The sequence below is a fragment of the Aythya fuligula genome, chromosome 1, assembly GCF_009819795.1.
Source record: "Aythya fuligula isolate bAytFul2 chromosome 1, bAytFul2.pri, whole genome shotgun sequence".
Taxonomy (NCBI): Eukaryota; Metazoa; Chordata; class Aves; order Anseriformes; family Anatidae; genus Aythya; species Aythya fuligula.
The window spans coordinates 91173331-91193144 of record NC_045559.1 but is presented as its reverse complement, the minus strand read 5'-3'; the positions used below and the strand labels follow the sequence as shown (position 1 = coordinate 91193144).

At 42.2% G+C, this 19814-nt stretch overlaps 1 long non-coding RNA gene across 1 annotated transcript in view; it reads right to left on the bottom strand.

Moving 5' to 3' along the window:
* The window catches only part of LOC116502295, a 127546-nt gene that overhangs the window by 52542 nt on the left and 55190 nt on the right, over positions 1-19814 (bottom strand). Inside the window, exon 2 of the long non-coding RNA XR_004254555.1 lies at positions 8547-8732. This is a non-coding gene — a long non-coding RNA (uncharacterized LOC116502295). The remainder of the gene's footprint in view (positions 1-8546; positions 8733-19814) is intronic.

The following is a 19814-nucleotide window of genomic DNA, read 5'->3' as shown; positions in this document are numbered from 1 at the left end:
CATACACAGCTAACAGGCACACATCCTCTTCGTCTGTTTTGAGAAATGCAGTGATTTTGGGACCAGTATTGTGCTGCTATGACTGTGCTGTACGCAAGCACAGGGTCTTGATATGGTATTGCCCTGCAGCTACCGTGGAGCTTCATGGTCTGGATGAAAACTTGCTTTCTGAAGAGCTCAGGCTACATTTTATAGCTACTTGTTAGCTGGTAAAAAGAAGGCCCTACCATCAGAAGCTTGATCCTGAAGCAATTCTTAGTACTTAAATAGTCAGGGATTTATAGCCTTACACCATAGAGGATCTTTCTCAGCTTCACCCCTCAACAAGATTCACTACAGCCCTTTCTCACTTGGATGGCTGGGCTGTTTGTTCTTCTGCTGAATGGTAAAGAACAGCTGCTCAGTGTACTGAAGTTTTCCAAAAGAGGGAAGGAAGTACTGCCTGCCACTGAGATCATACATTAAAAAAAAAAATAAAAAAAAATCTCTCTAGCAAAGGAATTTACAGGGCACCAATAAGTAAATGACTGAATTATACAGGTACTGTACAATACAGTAAGCTGTAAGCTACATAACAGAGCATATGGCTCAATTTACCACATCAGTGCTAAATACCCATTCAAATGACAAAATCTCTCCAATGCTGAGATTCAAACAAGTAACCAAATTTCATGGGGGAGGCCTATGTGTAATACACATACTAGTACACACTTATGTGGTGACTTTCTATGGGGTGGTAACTAACCATCAGCATGACTGCCATTCATTTAGCTGTCTCAATAACAACTTAGTATGGCTTAGTTATTGTGCTTGAAATATAGATTGGAAATGCAAAAAAGCTCAGCCTTGGGAAGGTCACGATTATCTAAAACCTTCTATTTAACCACAGGAACAGTCTTTTGGCCTCCAGAAGCCAACGCATGTAGAAATCTGCTTGCCCTTCATTTCAGAAAAGGTCTCAGGAAATAAATATTTGCATTTTAGCACCAAAAAATTTGAGTAGAGGCATGCAACATTTAGAAATGTCTGTACTCTTAACACTCTGCAGTGTGCAAATGCCACCACATTTATAGTGTTCACAGATTGAGGTGTCAGCAACTAAACCTAAACCTTACATATGATACTGCGTTATTTACAGTAACCAGTGCTGCACCAAAAATCTTGGCCCACAGCTGTAATTACACCTGTCACTCATTTGAATAAAAATTACATCTTGTCATTACTACCTGACAGAATGAAAATTTAGAAAAAGAGAAGAAAGAAGAAAAGTAAAACTTGTTTTTCTTAAGAGGAAGGAAAAACAAAAAAGTAGTCTCACAGCAGAACACAGTTTATTTCTGTGGGCTTGGTTCCTGAAGTTTAACAAGTTCTCATATTAGCTGTTGATCTCTGTGTGCCCATGCAGTTTGTACCAAGTAGCTCTCCTTCATAAGGTGAAGCTTCCCAGCACAGCAGGGCAGTGTTGTGGTAAGGTGCAGCAGACAACACTGGACACAGGGGGTAGGAGGCTGCTGGTAAAAGAAGATCTCCACAGGCAGCTACCACTTGTATTTCTCTAATATTGATATAGTCAGGGTGCAGGGTTGGCTAATATCAGTACATTTAAGAATGTAAATTCTCCCCCTGACTTGTGTCTGTAAAGAGGAATTCCCATCAGTACCTCAAGCTGCGAATCATTCATTTGTGAACAGCCAGTAAGTCACTGCCCAGACAAGTAAAATAAACCAGGATGTTTCCCAGAAATCTGCAGAAACTGTATTTGTTTTGATGGTAAAACACACAAAATAGAATTAATTCCAACTAATATGTTTGTCCTTCTCTGTAAAAATCCTGATATTGTTGAAAGCTGGGAAATGGAAACATATCAAGACTGTCATTGCCTTTCAAAGAAAAGAAGCAGGAAGTGACACAAAGTGGATGAGAGTGGCTTGCTGTAACAAGGAGAAGTGAACATGTGGGTCTTGTCCCCTCAGCCCCCTTGAGTGCCTGGGATATCCTGAAAAATGTGAGAAACTTCCCCTTCATTTAACTGGACAAAAGAGATCTTTGGAGGTTGCAAAGCCTGTGTCCTGGGGATGCAGTGGAAGCATTTTGGATGGCTGAAGGATATTATTTTGCTCTCCTAATCCTTTTGCAGTGTGGTTGCCTCTTTGTGTTGACCTCTGAGAGGGACAGCTAAAGTAACTGTACAAACTGTCTTCCTATCCTCTCCCTTCTTCCTGACTGCAGAAGAGAAAAGCATGTGGGAAACAAAGCTTGGGGAGCATGCCTCTGCTTTCCTTCTACCAGCAAACACTAGGCAGATGGTGCAGCCCATCACTTTCAACCCACGTGGAGGAGCAATGAAAATTACCTCTCCTTCCCTTTGGGAAGCCTTATACACGAAGACATCTTTGCAGGAAAGAAGCCTCTTTCACTGGCTTCAGGTACAGCCGTTTGCAACCCTCAATGAGGGCATCTCTCAGTGAGAAGTTTTATTTTTATCAAATCCCACTGAAGCTCACTGGAACTACCTGGAGCTTTGTGAGGAGACTCCTGCCATATGGTGCAGGACACTCACAGCAGTGGCTGCCTGAAACCAAAGTTTCAGGGCAGCTACTACAGGATGGCCTAAAGCATTCAGCCTGACCTCAGTGTGTAACCAGCAATTGAGAATGACCTTGCCGGCTCAAGAAGCCACCTTGCTGTTGTCTAGCTTACCCTGGGTGGTAAGGTCTGGCTTACCCAACTAAAGTAGAGCCTCAGTTGGCAGCTAAGCTACTGGCTCAAGTGCATCTTCACTATGCTGTAGCTACTGTTCCATGCAATTTCAAGCAGTACACAGCCTTGAAGCCTAGCTAGAGCCGAAATGGCAGGGAAATCTGTAAGCTGGGCTACCCGCTGACTTAGGACACCAGCCAAAATAAAGAATGCCAGGAAGTGCCTTAATTTCTGACAATAGCAGGTTCTGAGGCACTTAGAGTTCTTAAGAGATTCCAATTAACTCAGGGGTGGCTGACAGTGAAACTATAATACTGGAATTTGAGGCACTTTGCATGAAAGTGAACATGGTAAGGTTGAAAACAAGCAGATACCAAGGGAAAGGGGAGAGACCAAAGAGCTCAAAATTGTCCTAAGACTAAAGAGCTCAGGGTTGCTAGCATAACTGGCAACCTTTCTGAGCACTGCTTGCTGTGTTGGGCCAAAGAGCTCTAAACCATCCTCTTTTGTCACACTTGGGACTGCCAGCCAACACCCAGGCAGACGTGAGGGCTGGCTTGGATGGGAAGGACCCCTGCATGCAGTACCCCCATATAAAGACTGATTTTAGAGCCTGAAATTGACTTTCAGCATCTTCCCATCCAGAAAGCCAATCCAATATGTCCTGAAGCCAGTTAACAACATCATGACATTACCAAGTATCCCATACTAAAGGGATTGAACAGCAGCAAATATACAAAATCAAAGGCAGATTCCACAATAAACAGAACACGAATTTGCAGACTCTATAGAAAAAAGAAACAGCCAAATCTGTGCTGAGGCTCTGGAGAAGAAATAAGACTAAGATATAAAGCAAATCAAGTGAAAAGGATCTGTCTGGTGGTTAAACGAAACTGTCCTCTGGATCAAACCGGGCAGAGATTTACTTGTTTTGGTGGAGGCACCTACCCCTTGCTGTTATTTTCAGAGTGAAGAGAAAGCATTACTTGAAGATGCTAAGACAAAAACAGAGACTAAGAGTACCTATGCTCTCCAAATGTCATCTCCTCAATGTAGTAATAGCCAATGATATGCCTACATTTAATAAATACATATTTTTAACAGTAAAAAGAAAAATAAAAGTCTCAATGTCAGCCATCTAAGTGATTGGTAGAAAACAATGTCAAGCAATGCTGAACACCACGTTGGACTCACATATGCATTTGATGTTGCTGTGGAACAACACTGAAAAAGGCTTCTTGTCATCTCTTTTCCTCAGTGAAAAGCGGAAAGCTAAACTGCCTACGCTGTTGGAGCTGGTGTCAAAGTAACTGGGGACACACAGATAAATAGAGACAAGCAGAACAAAACCAATTAATGTGAGAGTCAGCACTGACCACGCCAAATGAGGCAGTTTCCCTCTATTTGGAAATAAACAGATATGAACAGTGATACTGCCAGGATATTAGAGGAGGCTCCTCCTCCCCATCAGACACAGAGAACATCTGTATCCCTGCAAGTTATTTCACCTCAAATAGCTTGGACAGGTTAAACCATAGCAAATTTAGATATCTGGGCCCTACAACATGATGATAGGCTCAAATTCAGTAGGCATGAATTTGAGCAGTGAAATATAAGTTCAGATGCTCATATCCAGAACTAATCCACTTATCTCTACCTGACCATAGTGATGCTGATACCTGGGGGGACTCAATAAATTACAGGCACTTAGGGATTATTTGGGCATTGCTGCTTATACTTATTTGAAGTGGAATTTTATGATATGCTCAGGCTGATGAGCTGTTCTTATTTCTGACTGTACCTTTAAAAAGTTTTCTCTCCAAACAAACTGAGCCTGTTTACTGTATTACACAGAAATTCATATTGCTCTGACACAATTGGTTATAATCCAGGCACGGAAAGAAACCAGTCTCTTAACTGGAGCTGCTGCTCAACTGCATGCACACCGACCTTGTAACCGCATGCTAGTCTGGCGTGGAAGGTGGTGGCATAGCCGATGACCCTGCTTCCCACCACAGCACAGCCCTGTTAGGCTGCAGGGGGGCCCGCTGCACCCTGCAACCCCCAGCAGTCCAACACCTGAAGCTGTGCCTACCCCTGCCAACGCAGCTGGTGTTTCTGCAGCTGCAGTCTGGTTCTGGGTGGGGAGGAGAAGGAAGAGATAGCGAGAAATAATCTCAGTGATTATATGAGACAGAGAATACATTCCCTTAAATAACCTCCTCCGCCTGCTGAAGTTATCAGAGCATGCCTTTCTAATGCTGGCTAATGCCAGGTTAAGTTCAGTAGTTCACAGCTGTGTATTTTGTTTGAGATTTGTCCCTAATTGAACAGCAAGCTCAGGGACTGCAGATACATGTAATATCTGCTAGAAAAACACATCCATCTCAAATGACATTTTTCAAAGAGGCACATGCAATCTTGTTAATAGTATGAGCCCTAATGGACATTTGCTCCATCATACACCAGTAGCAGGTATGGCAGGAAAGGGAACAGCTGCTTAGTTGCTTCTGTGATCTATTTTCTCTAGATGTTTGCATGTTTGGGAGAGTGGTCTGGCCCTTTGCTACTCTCAGATGAATCACTCTGCTAATGGACTAGCAAGTGCATAGATAACATTATCAGTGATGCAGACCATGGTTCCTATATTGCCTTAATATGCCTCCAAACCAATCTGGTAAATTAGTTCCATTATGGGATTTAGATAGTATCCCATTACAGATCAAGCTTTTGGTTAAATGTCATTTCTTTGAAAGACATATTTGGTGTCAAGATCCACTTGGTAGTTTCAGAAGAGAATGAGCAGAGCCCCAGATTTCCTTATTTACTACTAGGAGCAGCCCCTCTAAGATACTCCACGGGTGGAGCCAGAACAGCCAGGAGACTCAGAGAGAACTCCTTTCGTCGACAGAGGAAGGCAAGCTAGATAGTTTTCCACTAAGGTCTGTCCTCAGAGTATGGTAAGCATGCAAGTCTCCTGGTCACATACTGAAAATTGTTTCTAGGCTGTGTTGGGTCATACTAAAATCAAAATGACTACATATCGTTAAATTATTACACTAGAAAAATACATCCCATGTATATGGGCTGCTGTTGAAGAAACTAGAAACTGGCTTTCCCCTCCCTTTCCAGTGGTATACTCATGACCCTTCAGTGAAATGACAGAGCCCGTCCTAGCTGTCAAATTACAGCCAGTCTTTGGTGCATTTATTATTGCACAGTTCCATTCCTTGCTCTGAAAGCAGTTCTAAATAAAATAATTTTCCACTTGCACTTGAAAAAAAAAAATAAAAACCCTAGAAAAAAACAAGTCATGAAAATGCTTCTATTTGTTTCAGAAAATATAAATGGTCTTTCTCTGTTTTAAACAAAATGAAAACATTTGTGTCCAGCCTATGCTCCATTCCAGCATTCCTATTAAACATTTTTACTTTATAGTTAATAAAAAGAGGCATTTAATTTTAGCAGAGTCCTGGCTTATTAAAACTAAACTGATGTGGCATATTAGAGGGACTTGCCAGTATTAAATATCTTTACATGATAATTTATTCCATATTTAGCGTTCAATGTTTGCAGTATTTAATACAGCTAAAGCATATGGTGCTGTTTTATTCAAATGGTAAACTATGTGATCATTAAAAATATATGGAAATGTAAACATCGTGGCAGAGTTCAGTGTATCAGAAAGGAGCTGTTAATCCTTGCAAACAGTTTCATTATAATAAGAAGCCCAATCAATTAATGATTTTGTTTCCTTATGTATTTACTTGGTATTACGTACCAATTTAGGGTAATTAATTTTATTATATTCCAAGTTTATATGTATATTTACATTTCTATATTATTATAAAGGAAAGTGTCATTTTTATTTTGATTTGATAAGAAACATAGACTGGCAAAATCTGTTTAACCACTAAGCTGGGAGCTGAGATCAATCTCCATTTCACTTGAGGTTTGAAAGCAAAAAAGCTTCTGGCTCTACAGCAGCTTTGTCAGCCTTGGCAATTTGCATTATGTTACCCATGATAGTATGCACAAGGATCCATTGCCACAAATGCAATTTAAGAAAACACTTTCAGTTCTTTTTACTCCTCAGTATTTTCAGGCTGCTGGAGTGCCTTTCTTTTTTTCTTCCTTGCTGTAGAGAGATTACTTATTACCTGTATTTAACTGAATAATAAAAAAACAAAAACAACATCTTGAAAGGTAATAAATAAGTTAAGTTCCTAAGAGAAACTTTTCAGGGCTTTTCACGCCCAGGCAGAAAGCAAGAGGGATTTTGATGGATGGTGGTAGATGCAGTGTTTTGGAGACAGAGCCTCTGCTGAGCCGAGGAGCAGGAAAAGCTGGGGCGAGTGATGTGGGAGCACTTCACACAGTGCCCTGCCCTGCCTGCTCCTTCCTGCCAGCCTGCTGCTGCTGCACCTCCTCTACGTACAGCCTGGCCACTCGGGCTCTGTAATTTTTCAGTTACAGGTCTTGCAGGCAGATATAGACATTTGGCACTGGTTGCTGTACTGATATAACATACAGGGCTGGGTATTTTTCACTTTTTGGCAAAAAAAACTCTGACTTTACTGAGGTCAGGGTTTCATCCACAGAGCCTGACAGTTCAGTACAAGACAAAAACAAGACCTCGGCAATGCTCAGTGTGGCTGTCTCCCCACTAACCAAGCACAGCTCTTGATACAAGACCCTTTAACTCTTTCATCAGAATGACTCGCTCTTTAACGCTTGCAGGTATCTCCCTCTAAATCTGACTTCCATTTCCTTACTGCCTGCTTGCCCACATAGCTCCTGCAACTCAGCCTGACCGCTGGCCGCAAAGGCAAAATGGTCCAAATACTGCTGCTGTGTAGACAGGAAGCAACTGAGGGAAATAGATATGCCTTATCTATCGCCTTTAGGCAGAAGGACACCGATAGTGGTACACTCAGGGTTTTTCTCCAAGGCACAAAGAGAACCATGATTTAACTTGCAACACAGCCACTGCTTGCAAAGCTAGCTTGGATTTCAACAATGCTCTGCTCTCCACTCACAGACAAGAGAGTCACACTCCTTAAAATGTCCATGCACAAAAGAGATGGTGGAATTGGTGGTCTCTATAGGAAGGCACAGAGATTCTGCTTTGATCCAAACAGAAAAAACAATCCTGGGGTGACTAGGTGATTGTCTAAACCTGAACAGAAGTTACAACCAACTTATAAATAGGGACTGTGTTACCTCCTTGAAAGGCTGCAAGCATGTTCAACAAGTCAGGCACAGCGATTTAACAATCTTCCAACTTTAAAGTGTCTGACACCGGGGATGTGATGGCCTATTTTGTTGTCAATTGTTTGTCCTCAAGACTATGCAAATTCAGCATGAAAATTTCTTTCTTGCAGCCATTTAATTTACACCATCCATTACCCCTGCCTGCATGATTGACGTTTACCATATGACGCCTGGTTAGTAGCACTGGCAGCTGGGAGCCAGGAGACCTGGTGTCTATATCTGATGTTACTATCTTTGGTAAGTCGCTTCATCTCTTCTATTGCATTCACTTAATCACGGTCATCATCTGCAATTGAGCGGTTTGAAGGGACTCTATTATTACAGCTGTTACACCCAATACAACAAGGCTTGAATTATTTGTAGAGGGGACACAGCAATACAAGACTGAATTGTTAGGTAGTGAGTCTAACCTAAAGCATCAGGCAAACATAGTCATACAGTTGAATGCCACAGTCCAGGCCTTTTTTTTTTTGTTGTTTCGTTTTTCCCCACCCAGTCAACAGTATAGATAAGCGAAACATTTGCTGCCTATTCAAAAAAAAAAAAAAAAAAAAAAAAATTGCCTCACCCACCTTTCTGCAGAAATAGAGGTGATTCATTTTGCCCCTTCTTTGATCATTGTCCAAAGCACAGCATTTTAATGGGCTCGATCCAAAATCTGGTGAGGCTATTTGGGGGTTTTCCTTCTTGTGGATTCCTTTCCATGTAGCAAAGCATTCTCTGCATTCTCCTAGGGTTCTCCCAGCTTACTGTTGAATCTGTTGAAAAACAAGTAACAAAGTTACACTAGGTAAATATCCTGGACCATCATTTTCCCTCTTGGTACCTCCAAAAGGTATCCAGCAATACCTTAGTATTCTCATACTCATGGTGTTCATGAGAAAAATTAAGATGCTGAAATAATAAGGATAAAGAAAACAAATCAGGAAATGTGAGAAATATTCTATGGAGTTTCTCTTGTGTGGAATCAGACTTTAGCCAGAATTTTATTATATCTTGAAATGGTTAAATAGAAGTTTTACATCCTTCAGCCATTAGCACAAAAAGTCCTAAGAGAAGCTATAGGAAATCTTACAGGAATGCTTGTATCAGAGGCACCAGATATGTTTCTAGCTCTCTTTTTACTGTTCAAGTTTTAGAGATGCTTTGGATAGTAGCACCCTAACATTTGAAACTGAAATGAATTGAAATGATTCATGGCATCATTGAATTTATTTGAGATGGGCAGGGGAGGGGGAAAAAAAAATAAATTAGAAAAATATTCCAGGTTCTCTAAATCCTTGTGCCTTTTGGTTGCTAATCCAAATGTACTGTTTCTCCATCACACTGGTTCCAGGATTACTGATGTGCAAGTGGTCTCTAAAGTCTCTGCCTCACATGTGTAAATACACTGCCCAAAATGACAAGCCATCACAGCGAAGAGATGCTGGGCTATCCCACCTCCCTGGACCAAGGACGCTCTCACCTCACCCTGGCTTCTAGCAGTCCTGAAGCAAAGGTACTCTTCACCCTGGCTTTTAGCAGTTCTGAAGCAAAGGTACTCTGCAGTCCCTCACTTGCCTTCCAGTTCTCAAAGCACAGTGCACTTTCAGAGAAATTGGTGTTGCAGAAGGTAGGTATACATCCCTGAAAGAAACCTCATTTCACAGCTATTTTCTTGCAACCTTAATGCTAAATTCTCAGACGGTTTTGGTCTGTTGTATTTCTGTAGCAAGCATAACTTAATTATTTGGCCAATTACAGTATCAGGGAGTATAACAACCATTACATGAATGGGTGTTGAATCAGCACATTTTTCACTCCACAGTAATCAACAGGAAAGAGAGGGGAAAATACATTAACTGAGAAAAATCTAATAAACATAATGCTACCTACAGATATGTGCTATTTAATCCCATGAATGGATTTTAGGATTCTGTTCACATGGTAATAGCAGATACCATCTTACTGAAGGAAATAGTGACTTCAATGTGCAAGTCCAGCATCAGGAGAATATTTAATTTTAATATCTGTATACAAACAAAATGTCGTCCTTAGTGATTCTCAAATGCTGAGTGAAACAATACTCAGGCACTGACACATTTTAGGCTAGATCCAAGAGGAAAATGCTGCTGTTGACTTCAGTGTGAGCTTTCCAGCCAAGTCTGTGAGCAGGACACAACACATCATCTGTCTGTAGAGACTTCCCTCAGCAGGGGCTAGATCTGGAACAGGATGCTAGCCATGAAGAGAATAAGGATATCATTTCATGAGTTTAATTAAAACGTATCTGCCACACTTATTCTGCTTGACAAATCCAAGGGCTGATAATGTGCCAGATAAATACATACATACATAAATAAAAATCACGTTTCAGTTCAGAGAAGCATAAATAATGAATTAGCCAGGAACTATGCTGGAACACAAGAAGAGGTAAAGTAACATAGCAGGTTTGATTTTCCTCCATATGCCTCACTGTTTTTTCCTGGGTAGGGACAGACCAGGGGATACTTAAGCTTTTAGAAAATAAACTAATAAACTAAAATAAAATAAAAATAAAATAAAATAAAAATAAAAATAAATTATAATAAAAAAGTCAAAACCACTACAGCTTCTGTTCAAGTGGCAAATATTTGTACTGAATCTGAAGGAATAGTGCTCCACAAGTGTTAAATGTCTTTCCATTATTATCAGTTGTTACAGCTACATGCAATATTGATTATGTTAATGATCAGGATAACATTTCGAAGAGGAAGTATTAGATTTTCTAATAGCGATTAGTACATTGATTGTGATTGGCTATATAATTACAAGTTAAGATGGCATTTGGTTCTTTAACATGACATTTTATAAGTCAATGACCACTTAGGAAATCATCTGGCCCAAGTTTGTACTTGTAAAGTACACGTTTTCGAAATTCTGTTATTAACATTTATGAAATAAGATCCTTAAGAAGAAGCATGCCTGTTATTGGAACCAAGGGCCACAGCATGCATTCAAGTCTAAACACTTTTTAAAAAAATACCCACATTTATTGTGACCTTCTCTAACATCTGAATACATATTTATACTGAATTTATTATTATTGTTCCTTCAGTACAGGGAAAGACACCTTAAGAGCCATGTATTATGTAGTCCTTATCCAGAGCCTACTGAAGTAAGTGGAAAGAGTCCTTTTATTCAGGGACTTAATGCAAATCCTAAATTGAACACTTTGAAAAGTTAAATTTTAAATCATTTTAGGTTAGCTTCTCATCTTAACATCAGCAATTCAAAATAAGAGCTGACTAGAGTATTAATCAGAGATTTTTACTGCTGCTGGAAGTATCCACCTGTACAAGATAACATTAGATATAGTCAGGCTATAAATTCTGACATTTTTGTGAACGACACCTGGATTGCACACTTGTTTTTCTCATGAAAAATGGCTGATGCAAGGAAGATTTCAAGATATATCAACGTCAGGAATTTATATTTAGCACTGATAAACCAGTGGAGCCCTGTTTTGGGTGTTTATAAAAGGCAAGAAAAACAAAGATCAGCTGTCACATTGCGTACACCACCTATTTCAAATACCTGCAGCTAGCTCTGTGGGGGCAGGTAAAACAAGATTTTTGTCTTTTTTATACATAGACACATCAGATATCCCAGGAAGTATAAGAAAACTTAAAAAAAAAAAAATCACAGAATCACAGAATTTTCTAGGTTGGAAGAGACCTCAAGGTCATCGAGTCCAACCTCTGACCTAACGCTAACAGCCCTCCACTAAACCATATCCCTAAGCTCTACATCTAAACGTCTTTTGAAGACTTCCAAGGATGGTGACTCCACCACTTCCCTGGGCAGCCTGTTCCAATGCCTCACAACCCTTTCAGTGAAGAAGTTCTTCCTAACATCTAGCCTAAAACTCCCCTGGCTCAACTTAAACCCATTCCCCCTCGTCCTGTCACCAGGCACGTGGGAGAACAGGCCAACCCCCACCTCGCTACAGCCTCCCTTGAGGTACCTAAAAAGAGCGATAAGGTCGCCCCTGAGCCTCCTCTTCTCCAGGCTGAACAAGCCCAGCTCCCTCAGCCGCTCCTCGTAGGACTTGTTCTCCAGGCCCCTCACCAGCTTCGTCGCCCTTCTCTGCACCCGCTCAAGCACCTCCATGTCCTTCTTGTAGCGAGGGGCCCAAAACTGAACACAGTACTCGAGGTGCGGCCTCACCAGAGCTGAGTACAGGGGGACGATCACCTCCCTAGACCTGCTGGTCACGCTGTTCCTAATACAAGCCAGGATGCCGTTGGCCTTCTTGGCCACCTGAGCACACTGCTGGCTCATATTCAGCCGACTGTCCACCATCACTCCCAGGTCCTTCTCTGCCTGGCAGCTTTCCAACCATTCCTCTCCCAGCCTGTAGCTCTGCTTGGGGTTATTGCGCCCCAGGTGCAGGACCCGGCACTTGGCCTTGTTAAACTTCATGCAGTTGACCTCAGCCCATCGGTCCAGCCTATCCAGATCCTCCTGCAGAGCTTTCCTACCCTCAGGCAGATCGACACACGCACCTAACTTGGTGTCATCTGCAAACTTACTGAGGGTGCACTCGATGCCCTCGTCCAGATCATCGATGAAGATATTAAAGAGGACCGGCCCCAGCACCGAGCCCTGGGGGACGCCACTAGTGACTGGCCTCCAACTGGACTTGGCTCCATTCACCACGACTCTTTGGGCCCGGCTATCCAGCCAGTTTCTAACCCAACGAAGCGTGCGCCAGTCCAAGCCAAGAGCAGCCAGTTTCTTGAGGAGAATGCTGTGGGAGACGGTGTCAAAAGCCTTGCTGAAGTCAAGGTAGACCACATCCACAGCCTTTCCCTCATCCACCCAGCGCGTCACTCTGTCATAGAAGGAGATCAGGTTCGTCAGGCATGACCTGCCTTTCATAAAGCCATGCTGACTGGGCCTGATCGCCTGCTTCCCCTTCAAGTGCTGCATGATGACTCTCAGGAGGATCTGCTCCATGAGCTTTCCTGGCACTGAGGTCAAACTGACAGGCCTGTAGTTTCCTGGGTCAGCCCTCCGGCCCTTCTTGTAGATGGGCGTCACGTTTGCTAGCCGCCAGTCGATTGGGACCTCCCCCGATAGCCAGGACTGTTGATAAATGATGGACAGCGGCTTGGCCAGCTCCTCTGCCAGTTCCCTCAGTACCCTTGGGTGGATCCCATCTGGCCCCATCGACTTGTGCACATCTAAGTGCCGTAGTAGGTCACCAACCAGTTCTTCATGGATAATGAGGGCCACATCCTGCTCCCCATCCCCTTCCACCAGCTCAGGGTACTGAGTATCCAGAGAACAACCGGTATTGCCGCTAAAGACTGAGGCAAAGAAGGCATTGAGCACCTCCGCCTTTTCCTCATCTCTTGTAACTAAGTTTCCCCCCGCATCCAGTAAAGGATGGAGATTCTCCTTAGTCCTCCTTTTTGTGTTGATGTATTTATAGAAACGTTTTTTGTTATCTTTAACAGCAGTAGCCAGATTGAGCTCCAGATGAGCTTTGGCCTTCCTAATTTTGTCCCTGCACAGCCTCGCTACTTCTTTAAAGTCCTCCTTAGTGGCCTGCCCACTTTTCCAAAGCTTATAAACCCTCTTTTTCCTCCTAAGATCAAGCCACAATTCTCTGTTGAGCCAGGCCGGTCTTCTTCCCCGCCAGCTCGTCTTTGGGCACGTGGGAACAGACCGTTCCTGCGCCATTAAGACTTCCCTCTTGAAGAGCGCCCAGCCTTCCTGGACCCCTCTGCCCTTCAGAACCGCCTCCCAAGGGACTCCACCAACCAGTGTCCTGAGCAGCTCAAAGTCAGCCCTCCGAAAGTCCAATACAGCGGTTTTACTGGTCCCCTTCCTGGCCTCGCTAAGAATAGTGAACTCCACCATTGCGTGGTCACTCTGCCCTAGACAGCTCCCGACGATCACGTCCTCCACCAGTCCTTCTCTGTTTGTGAAGAGAAGGTCTAGCGGGGCACCTCCCCTGGTAGGCTCACTAACCAGCTGCGTCAGGAAGCTATCTTCCACGCTCTCCAGAAACCTCCTAGACTGCTTTCTCAGGGCTGTGTTGTGCTTCCAGGATATGTCAGGGAAGTTGAAGTCCCCCACGAGTACAAGAGCTGATGATTTTGCAACCTCTGTCAGCTGCCTGTAGAATTCCTCATCCGTCTCCTCATCCTGGTTCGGCGGTCTATAGCAGACCCCGACCAGGACACTAGCCTTGTTGTCCCTGCCGATCCTAACCCAAAGGGACTCGACCTTGTCATTCCCAAACTCGACCTTGTCATTCCCAACTGTGAATGGAATGGAATATCTAACTATATTTTCATCAAAACAATAACTGTATGACACTAACTCAATGAGCCTCCTCATTATAAACTAAAAGATGGCTATGCTGAATGCATCTCACTTTTTCAGAATGCACTGCTGTGTCCTACTTGCAATTACTTGATCCTCTCAACCCCATTTAGCAGAAAGACAACTGTTTTCATAGCCCAGATTCACACCATGAAGTTTTAACAACTGGCGTAGAGGCCCCAACAGACAAATTTGAGGGAATTGGTAAAATTTCTCTTCTCAACCTGATTATATCTCATTCCTTTAAGAGCACAAGGCCTCAGGAAGCACATGGTTATCAATACAACACTGTATAGATGCTGTACTCTGTCCCAGGAGCCCTCTAGAAAGAGTCACATGCAACGTTTGCATCCATGATGGTGACAAAGCCAAACAGGATTTTTAACCCCCAATTCCAGTGACTCAGCCTGCAGACACCCACACACATTTCCTGAGTCTTTTGGAAATGCCTCCTGCTCTGGTGGGGGCTAATTATCCACAGAGATCAACTCTTCAGCTCAATGCTCTTGGATAAATACCAGGTCTATGTGGACAAGAGGCTGTTTCAGCTCCCCTCCAAGGCCATCCAGGGGAGCAAGGACATCAGTTCTGATGTTATAAGGAGCACAGACACCAGCAGCTATGAGGGAGAGAAGGGTGGGACCGTGGTGAAATGGAACCACAATCTACACAGCTTCTGGAGACTATCAGTAACCACTCCGATTTGGGAGTGGTTCCTCATCTCTGGTGTGATCTCCCCATTCATGCTGAGTAGTGTTGTAAATGTGGGAGTGGGATGGAAGAGTCTCTGGGGAACAGGAAGAAAAGAGGAAACTGAAATACACTGGGCTGAAACTTGCCAGCAAATGAGGATGGGAAAGGCACTTGGGTAAAATCCTACACTTTTAACATCTTTTCCCATATACAACATATAAATCTGTCCTCTCTCATATCCTCTTTAAAAACAGCACTCCTTTGTGCAGTTGAGAAATAAAGGCAAGAAGATTGGGGTGTGTATTGTATTTGAAAAACTTGTCCTAGCTATACAACAAGAGCCTGAGCAAGACATCTAGTAGAGCTTTGATTGTTATAGAACAGAAATACACAAGGAATGTTTTTATAAATTAATAAACATAATGATCTAGGTCCCTTAGCAGAATAAAATAAATTACATAAAGACATAAAGGTATATATTTATTGAAAAACTCACTAGTGACTTTAGTCTGAGGTCTTGCTTTCTTGCCTTTTTTTTTTTTTTTTTTTTTTTTTTTAAAGTCCCCAGTACTCATGCACTGAAAAACACAAAACTAAGTTCAAGACTAACATCCCACAGCCCTCCTCCAAACAGATCAAGCTGTTGCAGAGGATATTAAGGGGGGGAATGCTTATGAGTTAAACTTATTTCGTAAAGAATTACTTTCATCTGATATGCTTTCCTAGCAAAAAAGAAGAATTTTCTCTCCTTGTACAGCATTTCTGGATCACTGCAACATCATCTCTTTCTAAGCTGGTCTTAACGGCGTTTACCAGGAGATACTCATCAGTCCTTAGCTGCTCCATTGCATGTCAATAAAAATATAACCATGGCCACATGTAAACAAACTGGCTCAGTGGGCAGCTTGCACTTCAGTGGTGCAAGAGCAGCTAACAGGCAACTCTCAAACCCACAGATTCTCTTCTTTGCTAGGATTGACTTAATATTTAAAAAAAAAATTATTTTTTTTTTTGCACATGCTAAAAATGTGTGATAAAGTTCAGCATAAATACATGAGAACCAGTAGATATTTTGTAGCACCTTTTTCCTTCCCTTTGACATGACCAACACCATCCTAAATATTTGAGGTATGTACACAATACAAGTACTAAAAATAAGCAGCAGTCAAGCGCATGTTAAGGCAGAGTAGTAAAGTGATATTTTCCTCAGCTTCAGCAATCCTCAGTGACTCTGCTTGGTGCTTTCCTGTTGAAAACCAACAGACGACTCTTTGTTTCATTCTCCCATCGCCAAATACTCCGTAATACATGGCAAGAAGTAATAGCATGAGAACTGCTGGCCTCAGAGAAGGCCAGACAAGTCAAACTGCTGACAGGGTACAGGAACAATCCCTGTCTTCAGACAGCCTAGTTGCTCTGTGAGGAGCCCCAGGCTCATAGCAGGGCAGCTGGCTCCTGCTTCAGGGGGACAACGTGGACATGGAGCACACCAAGCCTGGCTTTCCCCGCTCAGCATTGGCCTCCAGAGCTTCTTCAGCCCTCTCTCTCACACCCTGCTGTCATCAAATACTCACTGCTGGCCTTCCTCTGTAACAACCACCACGCTGAACATGGTCGTCTCAGTACAACATGTACCTCACAGTGGAAGATATAAGAGAAAAAGAACTAAATTATGCCTCAGAACTGCAGAAGTAACACATACCAGCGGCCTGCTCTGGAAGGCTGGAAAAAATTCCCTACTGCCCATCCTCCTGGTTGCTGTGAGGTCTTCCATGCAGTTTTGGTTTACATCACAGTGTGCTTTCACACTTCATTTATCAGCCTTAGAGGTACTGCTTTGTGCTAGAAGACTCGTCAGGGAGCTGGCTCCATCACCTCTACCACTTATGAGGTGCTCCCACTCAGCATCTACTTTCTCTTCTGGGGAAAAAACAAACAAACAAACAAAACAAAACAAAACAAACAAACAAAAAAAAAAAAAACACACAACCATCAGCTCCATTGCAGCAGAATTAGTTGATTAAATTACTCTAGCTCCAGGAAAATTAGGTAGCATAGTTATAAACAGCCCCCAGATGTGAGTAGTATCTGCTGGGTGCATTAAGTAGCAATGGAAACAGAATGTGGAAAGCTGTTCCCACCAATCTGTGCTCTTCTCTGGTGCCTCACAGTAAAACCACAGAAAAGCACATCCTGCAGTACACAATGCAAGGGAGCAATTTGGGGAACACTTGTGCTGTATGACCACAGCTCACTAACTAGCCAGGAGACTGCATGAAGTAAGAGAGCACATCAGTTCAAGCCACAACATTTCTGTTTTCTGAGCACATGGTGGAGTCAGCTGTTGCAGACCGATAAAATTTGCAAGAGCAAGCTTTCTAGTGTAAACATAACCTCACTCACACTGAAGTAATTGGTCCCACAGCCCTCCTCTCTGCTGGAGGGAAAAGCCATCACTGTGAAGTGGGAAAACATGACAAGAGTCAGACAAAATGTGTGAGGATTTACAAATAAAATGATAAAGGAATTGGATAACTCATAAGCATGGTAACCCATTTACTCAGTTTGGCTGAAGCCCTGCTAATGTTTGGGATTTTATCTCACAAAAATGTATACAACTAGTATCAAGAATTTCCCTCCCAGACGTCTTTTGACTAAACAGAGTTTTTCAAAAGCATTTTCTGGTGCTGCACTAAGCTCTGCTTCCATCAGACCCACTAGAACACTGATATGAGGAAAGCTGGGCCAAAATCCCACCTGCAAAGTTTTATTTACTAAATGCAGGGTGCTAACACTGGTATCTCTGCAGCCCTGTGAAATCGCAACTCCTGTGGTGTGTCCCTGGAACAGCAAACTCAGGACTTTCCAGCAATACAGAGCCTCAGATAGGAAGGAGTCTGTTCCAACTCAGCACAAATTCGCTTTATACGAATCACTTCTCATCAAATCCTACAACTAAATGCTTAGGTAAGGGTATCAATATTACACTGATGCACTAGGGAACCAAAAGTAAAGAAATCAGAGAAATCAAACACCAGCAAAAAATAAAAGAACAATAAAGCCTGGACATGCTTCACATTCTTTTCCAAATATGAAGCATTTTCTGTTCCAGCAACAGCCGGCTCTGCAGCTCGGTTTGCAAGACCTCTTTGTGATATCTCAGTGAGACAGGACTATCAGAATCAAGGAGGAGAGATAACGCATAAAAATGGAATTCAGCAAACAAATAAAAACGTAAAGGACTAAACTTAGTTCAACCCAGCAGACCTTACTAACAAGGCACATCTTATCTCTATAGCATTAATAAAAGCACAGAAAGACAACTTATTCCTTTGCAGCACACGCTGAAATCACTCAAAATGAACTGTGGTTTGGTAGGAGATAGATCTATTGTGGGCCATAATTACATACAAAGAAAATGGATATATCTAACATGAAAGCTTTCTACACTGAACTAAAATGCAATAGCAAAGATAATTACTTTGATCCTTAAGTCTTCTCCACAAAGACAAAATCTTGCCGAGCTGGAAGTTGATTCTGCAGTTTTTAAGGTCTTAAGATAACTTCTTTTCTTCTGCTACCCCTCACCAGCAGATTGAGACAAAATATGTCCCAGATTTTTAAAACAAATTACTTAAGGGGAGATGTCCATTCAAAAATAACACTTTATTTATTTTTCTCTTTTCCTCTCCTCTCTTCTTCACTGCTGCTGTTACAAACAATACTTGTTAGATAGAACTGGAAAACAGTAGAGGAGAAAAACAAAACAACAACACATTTCTGTGTTCCCCCAAGTTATGTTTACATTTGTTAAGATCTTGTACAATTAATTGTTAGAGGTTTCTCATCATGGGCATTTTAACATGATTGAAATTGAATAAAATAATAAAAACAGTAACAGTCTTTTTCTTTGTTTCCTATACTGAAATCAATTAGTTATTTCTTCTGTTGGATATAGGAAGCTCTGGTACTGCAATAAAGGAAAAGAGTTTTTTTATTTAATTTAGTGGTCAACAGGGGCTGATTTTGAATGGAGCACATGGGGCCAGCCCAGGTCTGGGAACCAAGGCATTTTTTGAGCACCCTGAAGCTCTGAAGAGCTCTGAAGAGACAGTGTTTACCAGTTCTTCACCCACACCAAGTCACATATTAGGTGATTAAAGGCATTTCCTGAAACGTAGAGGCAGGAAGCAATTTACGCTTGAGAACACAGGCATAAATTACTCCAGGTAAGCCACACACAACTCCACAGGGTTTCCCTTCACACATCTTCCACCCTGCCACAACCCTTGGCAAAGGTTCTTTTTTTTTTTTTTTTTTTTTTTTTTTTTTTGTCCCTGCAATTTATGAAGCACATATGCCTCAAGGGCTGTCCCTGGAATGACATCCACAGACCTGTCAGAAATATTGTCATGTGTAACATCCTTTCTCCTCAATATTACGGGCTTTCACATAGTACCTGCTTTTTTAGCACTCACCTAATTCAGGCTTTTATTGTCAGGAATTAATGCATTGGCAGGGAAGAGAAGAATAACTTCAGCTCTATATGTTTCTCTATTTACGTCCATTTCTTTAGCAAGAACACAATATTCCCATTTGAAAGCAGCAAGAAAAAAGGCTTTGAGGTAATGACTTCTTCAAGTATAATATTTCAACAGCATTGCAGAAGTACCCAGCAGTTCTAAGGAGATATGAGTAATATTCTGACTGTCCTGCACTCAAATGTTCCATTAGTGAGCTGCTGCAGTATGATCATGACAAAGGATTCTGGCCCATTTTACGGACAGATA